Source organism: Pteropus vampyrus, unplaced genomic scaffold (genome assembly GCF_000151845.1).
Source record: "Pteropus vampyrus isolate Shadow unplaced genomic scaffold, Pvam_2.0 Scaffold281, whole genome shotgun sequence".
Taxonomy (NCBI): Eukaryota; Metazoa; Chordata; class Mammalia; order Chiroptera; family Pteropodidae; genus Pteropus; species Pteropus vampyrus.
In genome coordinates, this window is record NW_011889062.1 from 360,891 (window position 1) to 369,793 (window position 8,903).

At 31.6% G+C, this 8,903-nt stretch overlaps 1 pseudogene; it reads right to left on the reverse strand.

Annotated features, from left to right (window-relative positions):
- Positions 1-6,491: 6,491 nt before the first annotated feature.
- LOC111729790 lies at positions 6,492-6,610 on the reverse strand (annotated as a pseudogene).
- Between the last annotated feature and the right edge of the window lie 2,293 nt (positions 6,611-8,903).

Below are 8,903 nucleotides of genomic sequence, written 5' to 3' on the forward strand. Positions count from 1 at the left end.
TGTTGCTAATAACACATCTTTGCTCTTGGTAATCTTTTTTAATTCTTCTACTGCTGCCCTCTGAGTATCAGCCTTCTTTTGATTTCTTGGCTGCAATCTCCATTTGAATTGATGATTGAATCAAGGTAAGCAAAATTATTATCAATTTCGATGTCTTCATTATCTCTGTTAAACTTGTATATTTCTTATGTAATCATGATATTTTTGTCTTCTCAATGTTCAAATACAGTCCTGCATTGGCACTTTCTTCTTTTATTTTCATAACAAGTTGTTTCAAATCATTGTTACTTTCTGCCAAAAAGATGATGTCATATGCATATCTTAGGTTATTGATATTTCTTCCACCAATTTTCACTCCTCCTTCCTCTGAATCTAGCCCAGTTTTATATATGTTTTGCATATATATTAAACAAATAGGGAGATAAAATGCACCTTTGTTGGACATCTTTGCCTTATAGAAAACCGTTCTGTCTCTCCATATTCTGTCCTGACAGTGGCTTCCTATCTCCAACATAGGTTATGCATCAGAACAATCAAGTGCTGGCTGAGTCATGTCCATTTCTTTCAGAGAAACCTATAGATTTTCACAGTTCACCCAGTCAAAGTCTTTCCTGTAGTCTATAAACATAGACTAAACATCTTCTAAAATTCTTTGAAGTACTCATGATCCAATAAATATTTGCAATTAGATATCTGGCGTCTCTTCATTTTCTAAATCTACTTTGAACATCTGGCATTTTTTGCTCCATATAAGCAGAGGCTTTTGTTGCATCACCATGAGCATCATTTTCCTCTCATGGGAAATTAGAGCAATGGTCCTATATTTACTGTACTCTGGCATTTTCTGTCTTGAAGATTGGGGATGTATGTTGAATGTTTCCAGACTGCAGGCCATTGTTTTGTTTTTCATATTTGTAGACATATTCTTGTTAGGATTATGATGGATTCAGTCTCTGTGGCTTGAAATAATTCTATCTGTATCCCATCTACCCCTGGTGATTTATCTCTTCCCAATACATTCAGCTTTCACTTTGCTCTAGAATTACAGGTTCTTCCTCATAGGAATCTTCTTCAAAGGTATCTGCCATCCTTATCTACTCTGTATAGATTTTCAGTGTCATATTTTTGATATTTAAAACATAGGTCTCAAATTCGAAAAAGCATAAAAAACTAAAAAATTAACATTAAACCTTTCATTTGCAAAAATAGGTAGAAAACAATGAATTCAGATCTCCATGGAATTGAGAGAAAAAGACATCACTTCATACTGTCATGAGAGAAAAAAAAGACATATGAGGCTATTTTAAAACTGAGAAATCTTATTACTTTCATACTTGAGGAAAAGCTTAGCCCAAAATAATGAATAGACTGAGACAGACTTCAATATATGGAAAGATAAACAGCAGTGGAAATAGTGGTAAGAAGTTAACCTTAACATATAGATATTTAATTCATGATGAAAACCTCTTCAGAAATATGTAATATGAATATTAAACAAAATTTCCTAAATCAGAAGAGTCATAGATTAAGAGAATTTCTATTAGAAACAAATGATCAGAAAAGAAAAAACAAGCTAGAAAGTGATAATTAAAAGGAAGGAAGTTAAGTAAATGTATTCTAAAGGTAACACAGAAAAAGGATAGGAAAACTAGTGGATGAGAGAAGAGTAAGTAAAATTATTATAGAGATCATGTCTCTCTTTTGCAGAAAAATAGTTCTCACAGATAAAAACATTTATCTTTTAAAAAAAATAAGTATTAGACATTCATATCTGATTAGGAGAACAGGTAAAAGGATGGCCATTATTTAAAGGAATTGAATAATTGGAATAGACACAAAATAACAATAAACAAAACTCCATGCTCTCATGGAGTTTACATTTTAGTGAGAGAAGGTAAAAATAAATTCAAACTTAATACTTGAGGGACTGATATTTCTGTTAAGAAAAATAAAGCAGGTTAAGTGATTGAGAGTAACTGGGTGGTCAAGAAAAGTGTCTCTCAAGGTATGGAGATATCCTAATTTGGAAACATACCTGGCTTATTTAGAAAAAAAAGAAAAATAAGCAAGGGATTTAGAGGTAGGAGGTCAGAGGAATAGTGAGGGCCAATATGATGGAGGGCCTTAAGAGCCATGGTGAAGAATGGATTTTATTCTGAATGAGATGGGAGTTACTGTAAGTTTACAGGCAGAAAATGATATAATTTGCCTTATGTTTCAATGCGATTACTCGCCCATGTTGAAAATAAGATATAGAAGCATAACGGAGAAAAAAACCCCTGGGTCAAGTCCCTTATAGATTTTTTAATTTGGCAAGTACCCCAGGTATAGAAATAAGGTGGTATCAAATTCCATATGTGCCTAACAATGGTCTTTGCCAGAATTTTCCTCCCCAATATCAATGTCTCAAATTCTTTAGAAATATAGGATACATTTTTTGATAGGATACATTTCATTTAGCCTAAAGATTACATTTACTCCTATACTTTGCAACTACACTCAGGCCAGTGGGAGGTAAACATAACTGTTACGCTTCTTGCTCATGAAATTGATATGTGATGTCAGAGCTGGAACTACCACCTTGGACCATGAAATGACCCTAGAAATTAAATACATGCACAGCCAAGCACAGATAAAAGAAGCCTAAATAACTACCACGACAGAAAACTACGACGCCAGCTCAGGACTATCTCTACCTCTGGCCTTTTATTTATGAAAAAGAAATAAACTTCTCTATCTTCTTTTAATCACAGTTATTTTGCATTTCTCTCACAAAACTGAATATAATCCTAACTGGTATAATTTAGAAACAAATTAAAGCATCTGCCTAAAACCTTAGAATAAATTTCTCCCAATACATATGAGCTAAGTAGATGGAGCTACTGTTACAAATATTTTGGTCAAACATTTTGTGAGCAATCATAACAGCAAAAGTGTATTCATAAGTACAAATGGACATGTTGAAAAAGAGAATTTCCATTTAATAATCTTTAGGCAAGTGAACTTAACTACCAAGGTTCTAATTAAGACCTCACAAAAAGATTTTATAATTTCCCACCTACCAATCAATTCTAGCCACTAGCTAACTAAATTTTTCATCTCAGGAACACTAGAATAAAGGGAAATATATATTTTTTATTATTATAATTAGCATATAATTGATATCCAGTAAATGTTTTAAGTATCAAATGAATGATTCTAGTTTATTTTTAAACATTCAAATAGACCGAGCCATTGATTTCCATGGAAACATAACAAAAAGGAATTAGAAAACACTAGTTTTATTTCATTTCCTTTTGACTAATTGCCTAATTTTTATGACTTAGACATAGGGTTTAGTGAGGCAGTGCTTAATTTCATGGCTGTCACAAAACACCGTTTTCAATAAGCAAAACATTGCCAAACATTATAAATAACCATATTTTCTCAAAGAAAATTCCTTAACATGAATATATTTTGTAATTATAAAATTCACATTTATCAAAAATTTTTGGAAAATGCAAGATATAAAATCACCATCACAAATCATTTGAACAGATATATGTACAAAATCACTTGTAACTTCTTAGCTAAATAACTATTTTTCATTTTGCCATTTATGAGTTTTCACCTACTTGAAATCATTTACTCAGAATAATTTGAACATTGTTTTTGTTTATTTCAAAGGTAATATTTAGTTTTTATATTCATTTATAGATTTAAAATTTAAAATTAGAAACATATATAATTAAAAGTGTTATTTTCATTCTTGTAAAAATATCTAGGATGCAGACAAAACACAGGAACTGTGTAAACAAAGTATCTGTCATTACTTTGTTTAGTCAAATTTGAATTACAGCAAAACTCTTCTCTGGCATAAGAAAACAAACTTTAGAAACACAAATTGTTTTTAACCTACCAAAGAAAACAGCTCATTTACCTATAAAACTTTTACATATAAGAGCACAGTAAGACTTATCACTGTAAAGTTACTAAATGTCAAGAAAAAAAAAAAAAAGCACCTACAAAGGTCTAGGCAGAAAACTAGGTCCCCACAAGGAAAACCAATAACTACAGGTATTTTATAGTTCTCAACATCAACTTGACAACTACAGAAACCAGAATCCAATAGATCAACTTTGACAAGTGTTTGGAAAAAGAGACCTGCTAATAACTCTACCTGATTAAGTTTGTTTTTTATGTGCAAAGGAAATAGAAAACATTTTAAACTAATAATTCAACAATGTAATCACTACAGAAGAGTTTTATTGAAGACATAATTTTGCCAAATAAAAGATGAATTAATTTGCCCACAAATGGAGAAGTCATTAAAAAAAAATCTATGATATTTAATTATCTAAAGACATAAAGTTGATCTAAAAACTGCTAATAGGTTGTAATTTACTGTTATACATAATTGTCAACATTATGTTTTGATGTAATATGAAAATAATAAGTATGAAAATAAACTGATTTTCAAATTATTTAAATGTACGGTGTGGTATTAGGAATTAGGTAAAATATGCTAATTCTTTCAACTTTGGTCTTAAGATTCAAAATCTTGGTAGGCCATCTGATCACTGTGCTTCTAATCATTCTTTTTTTTATACTGCAAAATGATTACCACAGTAAGGCTCCTTTTCATATCCATCATCTCACATAACCACATAATTACCATTTTTTGTGTGTAGTGAGAACATTTAAGATCTACTCTCTTAGTAACTTTCAAATATATAATACAGTATTTTTAACTACAAAGTATAGCTTCCAATCTTGTATATCCAGTTCCAGCTATTCCTCTGCCCAATACAATAACATGTAAGTTTGATTAAAATTTTGAAATCCTAAATTAGATAAGGTAACACTTAGATTAAAATCATTCATGGACTTCTAATTTCACAGAGAGTAAAATTCAAACTCATTACTAGAGATTATGAATTTCTATCATTTTGCAGTCATCTGCCTCGCCAATCTCAACTCACATTGCTCTCTTTTATTCAATGAGCTCTAGTTGCATTTTGCTGACTGTGTTTTCCACCTTGAGGCTTTTCCTTTGAAGATTTGTTGATTTAGAGCTCTCCTCCACAGATTCTTTGTTTGGCTGAGTTTTTTCTCATCCTTCACTTCTCAGCTAGAACTCCACCCACCCAGAAAGTCTTTACCCGATCACATAATCCAAAACACTTTTCAGTGTTTCATTCTCCAGAAGCACCCTATCTACTTTAATTATAACTTTGTTTGTAATATTTAGTCTTTTTTTCGAAAAATTTCTTAATTTTTATTACTAGTTTATTCTTTTAGTTTAAATTGTAAAGGCTCTCATATATATGGAAGTCACATATTTGGTTTTAAGCTATATCAGATATATTGCTCCCTTCAATATGGAGAATGATTTAGAGAAAAATAATATACAAGACAGAGAGATGTAGAAATAATAAATGCTGATCAAGGTGTTGAATGCTATATTAAAGTTAAATAAATATGGCAATGGAAATATCGAAAGGTTTTTGAGTAGTTTACCGATCTGGACATTTAAAGTGTTTTAGCAGTAGTATCATTTCTACATTCATCTTTTTTGCCTCATCTCAATGAAAGCTTTTCCTTTGAAATCCCATTTGGGATTATAAACATTTGGATATTTTTAAACACTGCCTTCATGTTTGTTGTAAAAATCTTACTGAGCATCATACCTTTAATTATATTTTGCATTCAAATTAAAGACATAAATATTGTAAAATACATTTAAATTGTGAAAAACAAAAGTCAAGTTGAATAATTAAAATGCATAGTAATAAATATTTCTTCCAAATAAAAGAATCAAAAAATCCTTTTGATTTGGGTGTTTAATGTTTTTTTAAAATGAATAGCTCTAAAACTAATTTTTAGTAATAAATATATTAATGCATAAAATTATAACATAAATATTAATAATATTTATTATTGGTGAGAGTATGATTGCTTTAAATGTTTTACTATGTTTTATATATTTTCTAATTTTTTATAATGAGTATTTGTTATTTGTGTAATAAATTTTAGTAATACGATCATTCAGTTGAAAAATATTTATCCAGCAACTGTATGCATTTGAATCTCTTCCAGGCTCTTGTATATAACAGTGAATAAAAAAGAAATGATTTTTTGCCTTTATGGAGTTTATATTTTAGAGAGGGGAGAGAGACGATGAGCAATACACATAATAAGTAACTAAACTGCAGAATATATTAAAAGGTGAAAACGCTATGGAAAAAAAGGAAAATTCAGAATAACATAAGGGAGATCAGAAGTGCTGGGGAAGGTATGATTACACTGATGAAGACTTTCATTTATTTTCTCCTCAAAGAGAACTTAATAAGCCATGTACTGAAATAGCTAATCATGAACCAGGTAGGTATGTCTTCGGATAACAATTGCATTTTATTTTATTTTATTTTTTTAGGCGAGGCAACCCTTGGTTGACTTCACAGATTGCAAGGACCTTGTCAGTTTACAATCCCTTATGTTTTTATTTTTTATGCCTACAGCACCTGGTCTTCATAGGTGGTCTCCCATCCAAGTACTAACCAGTCCCGACCCTCCTTAACTTCCGAGATCAGAAGGGATCCAGCTTGTTCAGGGTGGCAAGGCTGTAGACGAGCAATTGCATTTTAAATGCCAGTTCTCCCCTGCTGGGTGGTTTACTTAGACGCACGTGGGCTCTGATATTTCAGTACTTGGGATGAAAGGTTCACCACTGGTTATAATTTATAGAATATCAAGTGAGGTCCCTTCAAAAAGTGACATATGAGTAAAACTTTAAAAGAAATGGAAAATGAACCATGTGTACATCCAGAGGAAGAAAGAGCAACATGTCCAAATCAGGCAGAGGAAACAACCAGTATAGTGGCCCTAAGGTGCCTGCCATATTTGAGAAGAACAAGGATATAGAAGAGGAGGTGAGAGTATAAGGTACACTAAACGACTTTTGGTCTCTCTTTGCTCTAATATACATCTATGTGAAATACAGATACGTCTATCTGAGGCATATCTAAGACATATATGTCTATATCTGTATCTGACAAATTAATCCTCTTAAAGAATTTTATTTTGTACCAACTGTGTCCTCGTGCCCCCTTGCCTTAAGTTGTTCCTCTGATGGTGAAGTGAAACCGTGCTAAATGAAATGGCTTTACCATCAAAGAGCTCTGCATTCAAGCCCTGGTGTCATCATTATGGAAACTTGCCCTTATGCAAGTATTTACTCTTTCCAAGCCTCCATTTCCTAATACATAAGATTTAGAAAATCTACCTGCTATATTATTTTGTTCTGAGAATTAAACTAGATGCTATCTAGAATACAGTGTTTAACTTATAGTAAGCTCCCACATTTTATCTATTTTAATATTATTACCGTTACTATAATTACTGTTACTCTGTCATCACCACTGCTTCATTACTTCCTCATATTATCTCCCATTGTTCTCATACACAGGCCATCTGCTGCAGATAAACTGGAATAGATGCCAATTCTATATTATGTTTATATCTCTTTAGATTTTATCTAAATTCTAATTATCTTTATGCCTTACCAAGTCCACAGAGTCTATTTATGTGAATTTTCTGTATATTTTCACCTTGAGAATTCTATAGCACTTGATATCTATAACCATCAATTTGGCACTGGTCAATTGCTAACATCTATTGTAAGTTTTATTTCATAGTTGATAGCTTGCTTCTCCAAATGTCTTTAAGCTCCTTAAAGACAGGAAAACTACTCCTAAATAGTTATTATAAACATGTCTTATACACAGTAGGCTCTCCATCAATTTTGTTGATTTAATGTTTGAGAAAAGATAATACATCACTTTTATTACAAAATAGAGTAGAGTTTGCACTTATGGCTAGGGTCACTTTGTTATTAAAAGAACTACTGGCAAGATGGTTAAATTATGGTTAGGCTTCTAATGTATACTGCAAAATAAAGTACTACAATTTTGTGCATTACTTCTTCATCTGGGCTGGAGAGAGAGGTGGTAGTAAAGCTGTTGGGGGTGATATAAAACTTTTAAAAACCTGCTGGAAAACTGCAGAAAACAAAGTGGGAACCAAGACTGGAATGGCAGGAACATAGGTCTAGTTGCCAGAATTACTGTAAAGTAATAAAAGTCTTTTCACCAACCTCATTTAGATCACTAACACCTGCCCCGGCAGCCTAGGAAGCTCTAAGTTGACTGTTGGCATACCTAAAGCCCAGCTGCTGCTGTGATTGCATTATTTACTAAACCTTCACTATAGGTTTGCCAATGCGTATCAAATTCTGAAGCAAGCCCTATACTAATAGTCTAAATTAAAAGACTGCCAAAAAGATCATGCATTTGCCCCATATACATACTTAACAATTTATCTGGACATGAAAAATGAGATCAGAAATATTGGTGCCAGGACTGGTTTACCTAGTTTTAGATTTAGAATGGAAAGTAAAGGAATTCAGCCTTTGATAAAAGACAGTTTGGGGATGATAAGTTAGTATTAAAATAGTCTCAGGAATTCTTAATTATAAAATGGTTTATTAAAATTATTCAGCATGAGATTTCATTTTAAAGTTTTTGATAAATAAATTATAATGTATCATGAAGATTTAATTATTTTACAATATTATTTGGTGAAATGATATATAGTTTAAAAATGTAATGTGTCAATTAGTCTTATTTTTAAATGCAGGTCAGACTTTTCTAATATATCATTATTGTGGGATCAATTAAAAAGGAATGTAAACACTTAATGTGACCATATTTTTCAAACTAATGATACAATAAATTGTTTAGAAAACTGACAAATAACTGTACAGAAAAACACTGATGGCTTTATTGTCGCCCCAAAGAGAATTAACAAGCAATGTACTGAATAGCTGATCAGGAATCAGTTAGGTGTGCCTCCTGATATCAGTT